General features: G+C 47.5%; 1 pseudogene; it reads right to left on the bottom strand.

Moving 5' to 3' along the window:
* Positions 1–14,683: 14,683 nt before the first annotated feature.
* Positions 14,684–14,802, bottom strand: LOC118148631 (5S ribosomal RNA; annotated as a pseudogene).
* Between the last annotated feature and the right edge of the window lie 3 nt (positions 14,803–14,805).

Raw genomic sequence — 14,805 nt, 5'->3', positions numbered from 1 at the left:
AATGCTTGCTCTGTATTTGTGCTTTTGTTGCTCCGTAGCTGGAGTTTAAGTTGGGTTCTAAATTCCTGCTGGTTGAGATCTTTTTTCATTTCTATGTTGCGGAAGAGAATCAGTGGGTAACATTTCATAGGCAGCCCCCAATACTCAGTCTGTCTGAGACACTCTGCTGCACAGCCTGTGCCTACTGGAAGCAGAGAAAAGAGATATTGATAATAGTAATGATGATAGGAACCCACATGAATTATGTACTTGCTATTTGTCCAACCCTGCTTTTGGTACTTTGCAAGCATGTCTCATTTAATTCTCACAACAACTCTGTGAGGAAGATATTCTTATTTGCCCTATTTTACAGGTATAAAAAGGTGTAAAACCGTAAAAACTTTTTTTAAAATTAAAATTAAAATTTTTAAAAAAGCCAGTCAAATTTAGCAATGGGTGGTTGTATACCAACTTCAGTGACACTAATGTTAATAAGTTCTGATAACCCACTACCATTGGACCAGCCTTTTTTTTTTTTTTTGAGACAGAGTCTCTTTCTGTCACCCAGGCTAGAGTGCAGTGGCAAGATCTTGGCTCACTGCAACCTCCACCTCCCGGGTTCAAGCAATTCTCCTGCCTCAACCTCCCAAGTAGCTAGGATTACAGGCATCCACCACTATGCCTGACTAATTTCTGTATTTTTAGTAGAGATAGGGTTTCACCATCTTGGCCAGTCTGGTCTTGAACTCCTGACCTCGTGATCCACCTTCTTTGGCCTCCCAAAGTGCTGGGATTACAGGCATGAGCCACCTTTCCCAGCCTGTAAAAAACATTTTACAGGTGAGTATACACCCAGAGAGTTTAAGTAACTTGCTCAAGGCTGGGCACAGTGCCTCAAGCCTGTAATCTCAGAACTTTGGGGGGCTAAGGTGGGTGGACAGCTTGAGCCTACGAGTTCAAGATCGGCCTGGCCAACATGGTGAAACCTTGTCTCTACTAAAAATACAAAAATTAGCTGGGCGTGGTGGTACACACCTATAATCCCAACTACTCAGGAGGCTGAGGCAGGAGAATCATTTGAACCCAGGAAGTGGAGGTTGCAGTGAGCTAAGACTGCACCACTGCACTCCAGCCTGGGTGACAGAGCTAGACTCCACCTCAAAATAAATAAGTAAGTAAGTAAATAAATAACTTGTTCAAGGTCACTCATCTAGTAAATGGGATCTGAACACAGGGAGTCAACTAAAGAATATTTTCTTACCATGTGATTGCTGCAGTCATTTGGGCATATGTCCACTGTTCTTTTTTTTTGAGACACTCTGTCATCCATGCTGGAGTGCAACGGTGCAATCTCAGCTCACTGCAACCTCCACCTCCTGGGTTCAAGCGATTCTCCCTGGCTCAGTCTCCCAAGTAGCTGGGATTACAGGTGCCGCTACTGTGCCCAACTAGTTTTTGTATTTTTAGTAGAGATGGGGTTTCGCCATGTTGGCCAGGCTGGTCTCGAACTCCTGACCTCAAGTGATCCGCCACCCTTAGCTTACCAAAGTACTGGGATTACAGGGGTAAGCCACCGTGCCTGACCTCTATTTTTTTTGAAATGAAGTCTTGCTCTGTCACCCAGGCTGGAGTGCAGTGGTGCGATGTTGGCTCCCTGCAGTTTCTACCTCCTGGGTTCGAGTGATTCTACCGCCTCAGCCTCCTGAGTTGCTGTGACCACGGGTGTGTGCTACCACGCCTGGCTAATTTTTTGTATTTTTTGTAGAGACAGGGTTTTGCCATGTTGCCCAGGGTCTTGAACTCCTGAGCTCAAGCAATCTGCCTGTTTCAGCTTCCCAAAGTGCTAGGATTACAAGTGTGAGCCACTGCACCTGGCCAACCACCGCCTTTCAGATTATATTCCCATAATTAAAGTCCTATCATGTCCATCTATCTGGGTGGAGACCCTTACCTCTTTTTTTTTTTTTTTCTGAAATGGAGTCTCGCCCCTTCACTCAGGCTGGAGTGCAATTGTGTGATCTTGGCTCACTGCAGTCTCCGCCTCCCAGGTTCAAGCAATTCTCCTTCCTCAGCCACCTGAGTAGCTGGGATTATAGGCACATGCCACCACACCCAGCTAATTTTTTGTATTTTTAGTAGAGATGGGTTTCACCATGCTGGCTAGGCTGGTCTCGAACTCCTGACCTTGTGATTCACCCACATCGGCCTTCCAAAGTGTTGGGATTACAGGTGTGAGCCACTGCGCCCTGCAGAGACCCTTACCTCTTTTGGGGGAAAACACCAACACCTCATGTAGCTGTCAGTAAAGAGGAAGAATCTTGAACTTTAGGGCTAGAGAGACCTGGTATCAAATCCCAGCTCTGCTGCTGTCAATCCGCTGTGTGACCCAGATAAATCATGTGACCTCTCCATGCCTCAGGCGCAGTAATAGCTGAAATGCCAGGAATACCAGCTACCCTTTACAGCTGCGGCTGTGAGGATTCCATGAGTAATGCATAGTCCAAGGTGCCATGGAGTAGGCTTGAAATTCAGACAAATTCCTCAGAAGTGGGAAGAACCCAGCTGGAAAGTCAGACAGACCTGGATTTGAATCCTAGACCAGCTCCTTCTTTGCTCTGTGACCTTCAGCAAGTTGCAACATCTCTCTGGCCCATGATTTTTTCATCCACAGAATGAGAACATAATCATTAATGGTTGTTTTGCAGGGGTCTGGGGGCAGGATTGGTAATAAAACACGTTGAGGGCCTGGTTTGGAGGGGGTCTCATCTGGGATGGCAGTCAGGGGTCAGTGTCCTTGTCGTAAGTATGCATTTTCCCCTCTCTCCTTTGTTTCCCCTGCTCTCTCCTCTCTGCTGTGCAGGTTTTCTGAGGCCAGTGTTGACTGTTTCACAATAGCTTGAAGGGGAGGACAGTGGCAGGGAGTAGAGCAGTCAGTGTCCAGGAGCCACCAAACCATGGCTGTCAGGCAGCCTTCTAGCCTCCTCTGCCCGAGAGTCTGCTGACCTTGATCTTAGTTCAGGAGAGCAGAGAGCAGTCTGTATTCTCTGACCTTGTCCAGCCATCAGCACCTCCAGTGCTAAGAAACTTCCCTGGTGGGGAGAAGTGGTTAAGTGAGAGCACTGGCATCACAGAGGCCCTAAGTGTGAGGTGTAGCTTTAGTACTTGCCTGCTGAGAAAATGAACTGCTTCTTCCTCAGTTGCCTTATCTGTGAAATGGGTGGTAAGAATTCCCACCTCCCGAGATCATTTTGCAGTTTAAATCAGATCATGCCTGTAAAATATTTCCCACACTCCGGACACATACAAAGTTCTCAGTGAATGTGGCTTTCAAGAACTGGGGTTGGCTGGGTGTGGTGACTCACGCTTGTAATCCCAGCACTTTGGGAGGCTGAAGCGGGAAGATCATGAAGTCAGGAGTTCAAGACCAGCCTGACCAATATGGTGAAACCCTGTCTCTACCAAAAATACAAAAATTAGCTGGGCATGGTGGTGCGTGCCTGTAGTCTCAACTACTCAGGAGGTTGAGTCAGGAGAATCCCATGAACCCAGGAGGCTGAGGTTGCAGTGAGCTGAGATTGTGCCACTGCACTCCAGCCTGGATGACAGAGAGACTCCATCTCAAAAAAAAAAAAAAAAGGGGGTCAAAGAAAGTCAAAATCAACGAGTCAATTCATTACAAATGTGCTAAACTGTGCTTCTTGTAAGTAGGGCTGGGGGATCTTGTTAAGGTGAGGATTCTGTTAATCAGGGCTGGGGTGGGGCCTGAGACTCTGCATTTCCAACCAGTTCTTGGGTGAGGCTGTTGCTGCTGGCCTTCAGAATACAATTAGAACAGCCCAGGTTGAAACGCATCCCTCCTTTCCTCCCTTCCTCCCTCCCTCCCTTCCTTTCTTTCTTCCTTCAAGACAGGGTCTCATTCTATTGCCCAGGCTAGAGTGCAGTGGCAAGATCACAGCTCACCGAAGTCTAGACCTCCTGGGCTCAAGCAATCCTCCCACCTCACCTTCCTAAGTAGGTGAGACCATAGGCATGCATCACCACACTCAGGTAATTTTGTATCTTTTGTAGAGATGGGGTTTTGCCATGTTGCCAGGCTTGTCTCTAAGTCCTGGGCTCAAGCAGTCAGCCTGCCTCAGCCTCCCGAAGTGCTGGGATTACAGGCGTGAGTCACAAAGCTCAGCAAAAGCCATTTGCAAACAGTGACCTGTTAAGGCTTGGTTCCGATGAGCTAATATCCTGAAGATTAGTATATTTGGGGTAAATCCAGGAGAAGGGGAGTGGAAAGGAGCTGGTAGGATTGAGTAGCTGCTCGGTGTTGGCACGGTTGGAGGAATTACCTCCTGGAATGGTGACAGCCTCCCTGAAGGATATTATCATTTCCATTGTACACATGGGGAACCAAGACTCAGATGTTAAGTGACTTGCTCAAGTTCACACAGCTACACAGAGGTGGGGGTGGGAAAGAACTTGTCCTCCCTGCCTCCAATCCCACCACTGTTCTCTACCTTGGAGGCAATGGCAGGAGCCTGGGAACACAGTCGAGAGGATCCTAGGCAAGCCACCTCCTCTCTCGAGACCACAGCTTCCCTGTTAGCAAAATGGGTGGCTTGGATGTACATGACCTCCAAGCTCCCTCCCATCCTCCTGCTGGAAGAATCTGTGCTATCTACTCTTACTCAGCATTCATCTGGCTGCGTCCCCACTCTGCTTCCTAATTTGGTGCTGAGGTTCTGGTTGCAGACATATCAATTTCACCCTGTCATGTCAGTAACACCAGCAGAACTGCTGGATGCAGTAATCTTCCCAACAGCAGACGAAACGGTGTAGTGGTGACCAGAATAAACTCAGCACCTGGGCCAGACGGAACATTATCCCATACCCAGAGATAAGCCTTTCAGCGTCTGCAGGTACAAAATGCCACTTGCATCAACTCAAAGTCACATGAAATTCAGTGTCACCTGGAGCCCAGTCTTGGAGAGGTAGGCAGAGGGGCTACATTTCTCAGACAGGCTCACATGTACCTTCTGAGGTCATACACCAGCAGGGCATGGTGGTGCTTGCCTGTAGTCCCAGCTACTTGGGAGGCTGAGGCAGGAGAATCACTTGAACTTAGGAAGTGGAGGTTGCAGTGAGCCGAGATTGTGCCACCGCACTCCAGACTGGGTGAACAGAGTGAGACTGCCTCAAAAAAGAAAGAAAAAATAAAGATCATATATCAGCTAGAACTAGGCAGGATTTCTAACTGCGTTCAGATCCCGCTCTGCCACTTCCTAGTGTATGACCTTTGACAAGTTATTTAATTTCTTTAGGCCTCAGTTTTCTTGCCTCTAAAATGAAGCCAATGGCAGTAGTTGTCTTATGGAGTTGTGGTGAAAATTAAATGAGATAATACATGAAAAGCTCTCAGAACAGTGCCTGGCACATGGTAAGCACTCACTGCATGCAAATCATCCCATAAAAGTGAAATCCATCACATCTATCTGTTTTGCATATTGTTGGACACCCAGTACCTAGAATGGTGCTTAACAGTGGTAAATATGAATATTTCTGTAACGATTAAATCAGGGAGGTTCTAGTATATGTGCTGCCAAGTTAGCACTAAATCAGCAAGGTTCTAGAGTGGTAGTTTTCTTTTTTTTTTTTTGAGATGGAGTCTTGCCCTGTTGCCCAGGCTGGAGTGCAATGGCGCAATCTCAGCTCACTGCAACCTCTGCTTTCCAGGTTCAAATGATTCTCCTGCCTCTGCCTCATGAACAGGTGACTGCCACCACACCCAGCTAATTTTGTATTATTAGTAGAGACGGGGTTTTATCATGTTGGCCAGGCTGGTCTCGAACTCCTAACCTTGTGATCCATCTGCCTCAGCCTCCCAAAGTGCTGGGATTACAGGCATGAGCCACCACATCTGGCCAGTGGTAGTTTTCAACCTGTGTACCAAGGAACCCTAGGTTCCACTGGATGGCGGGATGGAGGGAGTGAGGAGAAACACTAGAGAAAGCATCATTCTGTTCCTTTCTCCTGCCCAGAGCCTTGCTGATTTATATGCTTTGTGTGTTTATTTACATGCTTTACATGCCACGGAACCACGGCAGCCAGGCCGTCTTCTAGCCTCCTGTTTACATGCAGAGAGAAAGCTGGCTTCTCTGATCTTGTCCAGCCATCAGCACCTCTAGTGCTCAGAGTAACAGGCTGGGGACGCTATTTTAGATAGAATGGCAGAGAGAAGGCCTCTTCTGAGGAGATGACATTTGAGTAGAGACCTGAACAGAGTCAGAGGCAGAGTTTCAGGTAACGAATTCAGCAGGTGCAAAGGCCCTGGAACAGGAAAGTCTTGTTGTGTGTGGGCAGTAGAGAAGTTCCTTTTTAAAGTTTCCTTTCTTGTTAAAGAATAAATCATAAGTGTGCTAATAACTTTGTTAAGCCCTATCCTATGTAGCTGTTAAACATGCCATGCTTACAGGTACGTAGTACATTCTATGTCCTTGTACCTTAACCAAGATATCTGTGCTGGATGTGCTCACAGGCATGTCCCAGCTCTCCATTGCTTTTACCAGTTTAGAAAAATTTTAAGTTATTAGCCAATCAGGTTTTAGTTTAGATCGTGAGTTCTGGCTCCAGCCAATAGAGATCAGACACAGCAGTAAGGATGATCCCAAATGTGTAAGGGATAAATTTTTGTGTTTTCCTTTGTTCATTGTACTCTTGTGGCACAATAGCTAGCAAGGATACCCTTCCTGCAGTCCAGGAAGTAAAAATCGCCTTGCTGAAAGATCCTTTGTCTCAATGCTAATTTTTCTTTCTGACAGTGTGTGTTGGGGACAGCAAAACTGAGGCTTCAGTCAGACAATGTACATTTTTCGGGACTGTGCCTGAGACACATTAGCTGTGACTATCATTGGTGTCATTTTATCTTCATGATGAGAAGGACTATTAGATTTGCATTTCATTTTATTTTGAGACAGGGTCTCACTCTGTCGCCCAGGCTGGGGTGTAATGGGGCAATCTCTGGCTCACCCCAGCCTTGACCTCCTGGGTTTAAGGAGAGCTCGAGCAATCCTCTGGCATCAGGTTTCTGAGTAGCTGTGGCTAAAGGCATGGGCCACCATGCCTGGTTAATTTTTGTATTTTTGTAGAGACAGGGTTTCCCCATGTTGCCCAGGCCGGGCTTTTATGTGACTTTAAAAGTCATATTTATTGAGGTAGAATTTCACTGTAATAAAATTCATCTTTGTTTAGTGTACAGGTGGAGAGGATTTTGGTTTTTTTTGGTCACTCCATTACCCAGGCTGGAGTGAGGTAGTGCAATGATGACTCACTGCAGCCTCCGCTCCCTGGGATCAGGCGATCCTCCCACTTCAACCTCCCAGGTAGGTGGGACTACCAGAGTGCATCACCACACTTGGATAATTTTTGTATTATTAGTAGAGACAGGGTTTTGCTTTTGCTCAGGCTGGTCTTGAACTCCTGACCTCAAGTGATCCACCAACCTCGGCCCCCCAAAGTGCTGGGATTACAGGCGTGAGCCACTGTGTCTGGCCTCACATTTTGTTTATTTCTTTACCAGTTGAAGGATATCTGCCTGTCTCCATTTGGAGATTATTATAAAGCTGCCACAAATGTGTGTACATGCCTTTGTGCGGACATGTGTTTTCATTTATTTTGGGTAAATACCTAGAAATAAGACTGCTAGGTCATTGTTTTTTTGAGACAAGGTCTTTTTTTCTTGCCTAGACTGGAGTGCAGTGACATCTTCATAGCTCATTACAGCCTTGACCTCCTGGGCTCCAGTGATCCTCTTGCCTCAAATTTCCAAGTAGCTGGGACAACAGGTGTGCGCCACCACGCCCAGCTAATTTTGTTTATTTTTTGTAGAGATGAGGTCTCACCATGTTGTCCAGGCTGGTCTTGAACTCCTGGGCTCAAGCAGTTCTCCTGCCTTGGTCTCCCAAAATGCTGGGATTACAGGCATGAGCCATCACACCCAGCCATTTGTTTAACTTGATAAGAAACCACTGAGTTGTTTTCCAAAGTGGCTGCACCATTTTTCATTCCCCACTAACAATGTATGAGAACTCTAATTGCTCCACATCCTCACCTGCACTCAGCATGTCAGGCTTATTTAGTTGTGTATTTATAGTTTAGCCATCCTAGTAGATGTGTGTGGTATCTCATTGTGGTCTTATTTCATTTCTTTAATGACTAATTAAGGTTTAGTATCTTTTCAAATGCTTATTCTCTGGTCTTTTTTTGTTTTTGGAGATGAAGTCTTGCCCTGTCACCCAGGCTGGAGTGCAGTGGCATAATCTCAGCTCACTACAACCTCTGCCTCCTGGGTTCAAGTGATTTGCCCGTCTCAGCCTCTTGAGTAGCTGGGACTACAGGCATATTCCACCACACTGGGGCTAATTTTTGTATCTTTAGTAGGGGCAGGATTTCACCATGGTGGCCAGGCTGGTCTCCCCAAAGCGCTGGGATTATAGGTGTGAGCCACTACGGCTGGCCCCTCCTGTCTTCTTCAGTGAAGTGTCTGATCAAGTATTTTGCCTATTTTTAAACTGGGATGTTGATTTTCTTTTCATTTCTTTTTTTTTTTTTTTCCGAGACAGAGTCTAGCTCTGTTCTCCAGGCTGGAGTGCACTTGAGTGATCTCAGCCTCTCAGGTTCAAGGGATTCTCCTGCCTCAGCCTCTGGAGTAGCTGGGATTACAGGCATGCACCACCATGCCTGGCTAATTTTTGTATCTTTAGTGGAGACAGGGTTTCACCCTGTTGGCCAAGCTGGATTCAAACTGCTGACCTCAGGTGATCTGCATGCCTCAGCCTACTAAAGTGCTGAGGTTACAGGTGTGAGCCACCGTGCCCAGCCAGGATGTTGGTTTCCTTACTGAGTTGTAGAAACTCCTTTTATATTCCAGATGCAAGTTCTTTGTCCAATATATGTTTTTGCAAATAGTTCCTTTCAGTATATAGCTGGTCTTTTCTTGGTCTTAAAGAGTGTCTTTTGAATAAATAAGGTTTTCTATCTTTACTAAGTCCAGTTTATCAACATTTTTCTTTTGCGGGTCACGTATTCATGTATTTTCTATTCTTGGAAATTTTACCTAACCCAAGATTACAAAATTATATCCCATATTTATTTTCTTCTAAAAGTTTTGTAGGCTTAGGTTTTACATTTAGGTCAGTGACTCATTTGAGTTAATTTTTTTGAATTTGAGTTATTATTATTATTTTTTTTAGACAGAGTCTTGCTCTGTCACCAGGCTGGAGTGAAGTGACACAATCTTGGCTCACTGCAACCTTTGCCTCCTGAGTTCAAGCATTTCTCCTGCCTCATCCTCCCAAGTAGCTGAGACTACAGGCCTCGTGCCACCACGCCCAGCTGATTCTTATATTTTTTTTAGTAGAGACAGGGTTTCACCATGCTGGCCAGGATGGTCTCGATCTCCTGCTGTTGTGATCCGCCTGTCTCAGCCTCCCAAAGTGCTGGGATTACTGGCATGAGCCACCGCACCCGGCCGGGTCAATCATTTTTTAAATATTAATTGTCTAATTGTTCAGCAGCATTTGTTGAAAGATCTGCTTCATAGATAGCAAGACAGAAAGATGCAAGACTTCGTCACCGCTCTGTGTCAAATAGAATATCTACTGCAGTGTGAGTGTTGGCAGAGAGGGGTACAGACTGGAGGAGTCCTCATGTGAGAAGTGGGGCTCCAAATGGCCTACCAAGGTATCCCTCATGGTAGCTGACAGCAAGCACCTCTGATAAAACCACCAACCTGAAAACAGTGCGCAGGTCAGCCAGGGAGATGCCTGGTGGGGTGTTCTCTTGGTGTTCTCAGAGATTTGTACTCCTCTTGCGTAAGCTGCAGATTAGGAAAGCATTAGGTAACGACAGGGTGGCCGGAGCGTATTACACACCAGCCTGGCTTGGGGCCACGGAATGTGGCCTGCGGGGCTGGCCTTGCCTAGCAAGTCAAATATAGCTTGATCCAGGACAGAGATGGCTTCCTCTCTCCCTGCTGCAGCCAGAGTGAGATTCCGCTGGTAGCTGGTGCCAGGAAAACAGGGCCTGCGGAGCCTCCTTGGTGTCTCACAGCCTCCGGAGGTAGAAGTAGGGAGGGAAGCTGGGAGCCCTTGGGAGCCACATAATTCATTCCACTTTAAGGAGGCAGACTACAGAGGCTTTGCCCAGGGGAAAGTTAGCAACAAATAACAATTCACGCTAACTTCCTGCCTCCAGTTCCCATGTGGCCAGACCCCCACTAAGGACCAGTTAGATGTTGACCTCCACAGCCCCAAACCAGGGACCAAGGAGGCTGCTCCTTTCATGCAGTACTATCATGGCTCAGATATTTGTCCAGCATCTTCTTCTTTTATTTTATTTTTTTTTTGAGATGGAGTTTCTCAGGCTGGAGTGCAATGGTGCAATCTCAGCTCACCGCAACCTCTGCCTCCTGGGTTCAAGAGATTCTTCTGTTTCAGCCTCCTGAGTAGCTGGGATTACAGGCTACCCGCCACCACGCCCGGCTAGTTTTGTATTTTTTAATAGAGATGGGGTTTCTCCATGCTGGCCAGGCTGGTCTCGAACTCCTGACCTCAGGTGATCCGCCTGCCTCAGCCTCCCAATGTGCTGGGATTACAGGTGTGAGCCACCCTGCTTGGTCTTATTTTATTTTTTTTGAGACACAGTCCCACTCTGTCACCCACGCTGGAGTGCAGTGGCATGATCTCAGCTCACTGCAATATCCGCCACTCTGGTTCAAGTGATTCTCATGTCTCAGCCTCCTGAATGGTTGGGACTACAGGCGCATGCCACGACTCCTGGCTAATTCTTTCATATTTTTAGTAGAGATGGGGTTTCGCCATGTTGTTGTTATTCACCATGAGACTAGGCTGGTCTCAAACTCCTGACCTGAAGTGATCCACCTGCCTCAGCCTCCCAAAGTGCTGGGATTACAGGTGTGAGCCCCTGCTTCCGGCCAAGCAGCTACTAAAGAGCTCACAAATTTTCTCATTCATAGGACTTAGGCTTAATCCCTGCTTTCTACATGCCTACACTCAAACAGTGGAAGATGTGAATTCAACAAGTATTGGAGGTGGAAAGAATCTAACCTTCGCCGAGGGCCTCTGCCGTGTCAGACACTGGCAGCAGTCTTCAGATATTTGTCAGATTTATTCCCACAGCAGCTCTGTGAGAGTGGGATGGGCATCCTTATTCCTCGTGTGGAAATTGGAACTCAGAGAGGTTAAGTAACTTGCCTATAGTTGTACAGCTAGTAAGTGTTGCAGCCAAGATGTGAACTCAAGACTGTCAGGCTCCAGACCCTGTGAAATTTTACTAACCACATTGCGATATGATGTGCCAAGAGCTCTGCTGGGGGCTGTGGGAGGCTGTGCTGGGGGCGGCAACAGAGGGGGATGAGGGACAGTGTCCAACTGCAGGCCCTCGCTGTCTGATGAAGGGCAAGCAGAAGCAACCATGACACTGAGATCATGGGAACAGCCCGAGCAGAAGCTTGGTGGTGGGAATGATAATAACAGTAGCCCGGGTACTGCCGTGCACCCGGCCTCGTTGTGCTTTGCATACATTAACTCATTTAACCCTTCGACAGCACCAGGATGTACTTTTGTTGTTGTTGTAGTTGTCGAGAGAGCCAAGCTCTGTGGCCCGGGCTGGAGTGCAGTGATGCGATCTTGACTTACTGTAACCTCCACTTCCCGGGTTCGAGCGATTCTCCTGCTTTAGCTTCCCAAGTAGCTGGGATTACAGGCGCCTGCCACCATGCCCGGCTATTTTTTTTTGTATTTTTAGTAGAGATAGGGTTTCACCATGTTGGCCAGGCTGGTCTCAAACTTCTGACTTCAGGTAATCCACCCACCTCGGCCTTCCAAAGTGCTGAGATTACAGGAATGGGCCACTTCGCCCGGCCAGATGTAGATACTTTTATAATCTCTATTCTACTGAGGCCTAGAAATGGAGGCCCAGAGAGGTTAAATAACTTGCCCATGGTCATACAGCTGGTAAGTATTAGAGCCAGGTGTTACACTCAGGCTCTAGACGGGGAAGCAGAGTTAGCAGGAGCTTCGTGTTTGTATGGGGCAGCATAGTGGAGTGTCAGATTAAAAAGTAGGTTGGGGCCAGGCACAGTGGCTCACGCCTATAATCCCAACACTCTGGGAGGCCGAAGTGGGTGGATTACCTGATAGGAGTTCAAGACCAGCCTGACCGACATGGCGAATCCCCATCTCTATTAAAAATACAAATTAGTCGGGCATGGTGGCAGGTGCCTGTAATCCCAGGTACTTGAAAAGCTGAGGCAGGAGAATCGCTTGAATCCAGGAAGTGGAGGTTGCAGTGAGCCAAGATGGTGCCAGTACACCCTAGCCTGGATGCAGAGTGAAACTCCGTCTGAAAAAAAAACGGTAGGCTGGGGAGGGCTGAAAGAGAGTTTGCATGTCAGGCTGAGGGGTTGGGTCTGGTCCTTGTCCTGTGGTCTTTGTGAGCACCGAGAGGTTTTGGAGTAAGGGCTGGGGATACAGGAGGGGAGGCAAGGTTGTAGATGAGAGAAGGGATGGAAGGCAGCTGTCCTGACCCCAGAGGGCACTGGTGGTGGCAGCCTGCATCAGGGCTGGGCAGTGGGAGAGAAGACTTAGCCCCAGGCTCTGGCCTGGCATTCAGTGGGTGCTGTCGGTGCTCCGTGACCGTGACACGTGCTCAAATCACAAAGAAGGGGAGTTCCGCATTAAAGGCTGTGGGGGGGGGGAGGGGGGGGAGGGGGGACCTCCACTGCAAATGGCGATGGAATCCTGAAGATCAGAACTCTTTGGTCTGGGCCTGGCTGAAGGCAGCTCCAGGGCAGAGGACAAAGCTGGGCACTGTCTGGGGGTCAGGGCAGTTGGAAGGAGGAAGCCAAGCAAGAGGCCTGTGTTGAAGAGGGAAGAGCTTGGCCAGAGGCTGGGAGGCCGAATCTGCAAGGAGCTCATGCGTGTGAGATCTTCTCTGGGAAAGGATGATAGCAGGAATGCTACTGCTCCCCTAGATTGAAAAGGACATTTGGCAAAAAAGTTAAGGCCTGCTATTTCCAGAGGAGAGGACACACCTCCCTGGAGCACAGCCTGCTTTAGATAGCTTCAAACGCCACTCTGGACTCTCAAGTGTCTATCTTCAGCTCAAATCTTATTCCCCAAGGCCAGCCCTGTAAATCCAATACTACCTGGGTGCGTGTCTTCTTCACCTGGATGACAGCTGTCTCAGCTCAGACTCAAAGAACCAAAGCTGAAAGCATCATCATCAAACTGAACGCTTCTCGGGTTACCAGCTGTCCTAGCTTGAGGAGACACAGCCATTAGCCCAGTTGATTGCTCAACACAAAGACCTGGGAGTAATTTTACATTCTTTTCCCATTATTTCTCACTTGCAGCATTCATTAAGCCCTGTTTCTCCTAGTTACCTCTGATGTTGACCATTCAACAAATATTTATTGGTCCCTCAACAAATATTTATGAGACCCCACCATGTGCCAGATACTGAGCATGTAGCAGTGAATAAAACCAGCAAAGATCCCTGTCCTAGGCTGCTGATATTCTAGTAGCATGATGGAAACCACTGATCTGTTCAATGAAACTGTCATTGTAAGTCAGTGGGAATTAGAGGCTGTTTGTTACTGCAGCATAACCTAGCCCATTCTGACTAATACACCAGTAAGCAGTGCACCACAGCAGTGTGGAAAGAGCTGAAAAAGGAATGTATAGTGTTCTGTGGGAACAAAAAGGAGGGGTGGAGAGAACAGATGAACCCCATAGGAGAGGTCTCTGACTGATTTCTACTTTTCATCTGCATCCCCCACACCTTTCCTTGGCTCAGGCTTTCCTTACGTCTTGCCTGGGCTTTATCAATATTCTTGTCATTGCACTTCTCCCTATGAGCTATTCTCTACCCTTCTAAAATGCAAATCTGATTGTGCCGCTCCCTTGCTAGATCTGATAATGATATCCCGTTGCCCATAAGAAGAAAGTTAGACTCTTTAGCTTGGCATATCGTGTTCCTCATGAGGTGGTCTCTGCAAGCTTCCCAAATCTGGGCCTAACTTTGATAACTTGGGATTCCTTGACCATCTGTTCGTTCTTCTCTCCATGACTTTGTACGTCCTGTTCCCTCTACATCGAATATATTCTCCTTTTCCTCCTGGAAAATTCCTACTCGTGCTCCAAGGCTCTGATCAAATGTCCTCTCCACCTTGAAGCCTTCCCTGATATCTCCAGGCAGAGTTAAGGCCCTCCTCCTCGGTGTGCCTGAAGATTCCTGCTCATCTTTATTTCCCAATGCTTTGCACACTGAAATTGCTGCTAGTCTGAGAGTCCTCGGAGAGCAGGGACTGGACTCTGTGGCTGACACCTAGAGTAGAAGGAGTATCTGACATGTAATAGGTGTTCCAATCATGTTTGTTGAATGAATGAATGAGTGATCCAATTACAAAGAACACTATATTCTAGCCACTGAGCAGGATTAGGGCTGGGGAGGGGAGATATTCCACACTCAACTGGTGGGGTGACCGTGGGTGAAGTTAATACAGAGACGGAGGCAGACATGGTGAGAAGCCAAGTGGTATTAGAGAAAGAACACTGCACTCAGATTCTCAAGTTATGGCTCTTTCTCCTCCCAGCTGCATGAGTCACTTTCCTTGGTCCTTTTCTTTCTTTTCTTTCTTCTACAGCACCTGGTATTTCCAGGCGGTCTCCCATCCAAGTACTAACCAGCCCCGACCCTGCTTAGCTTCCAAGATCAGACGAGATCAGGTGCGTTCAGGGTGGCACGGCTGTAGACTCC

The sequence above is a fragment of the Callithrix jacchus genome, chromosome 16, assembly GCF_049354715.1.
Source record: "Callithrix jacchus isolate 240 chromosome 16, calJac240_pri, whole genome shotgun sequence".
NCBI classification, from domain to species: domain Eukaryota; kingdom Metazoa; phylum Chordata; class Mammalia; order Primates; family Cebidae; genus Callithrix; species Callithrix jacchus.
This window is presented reverse-complemented; position numbering and strand designations above follow the sequence as displayed.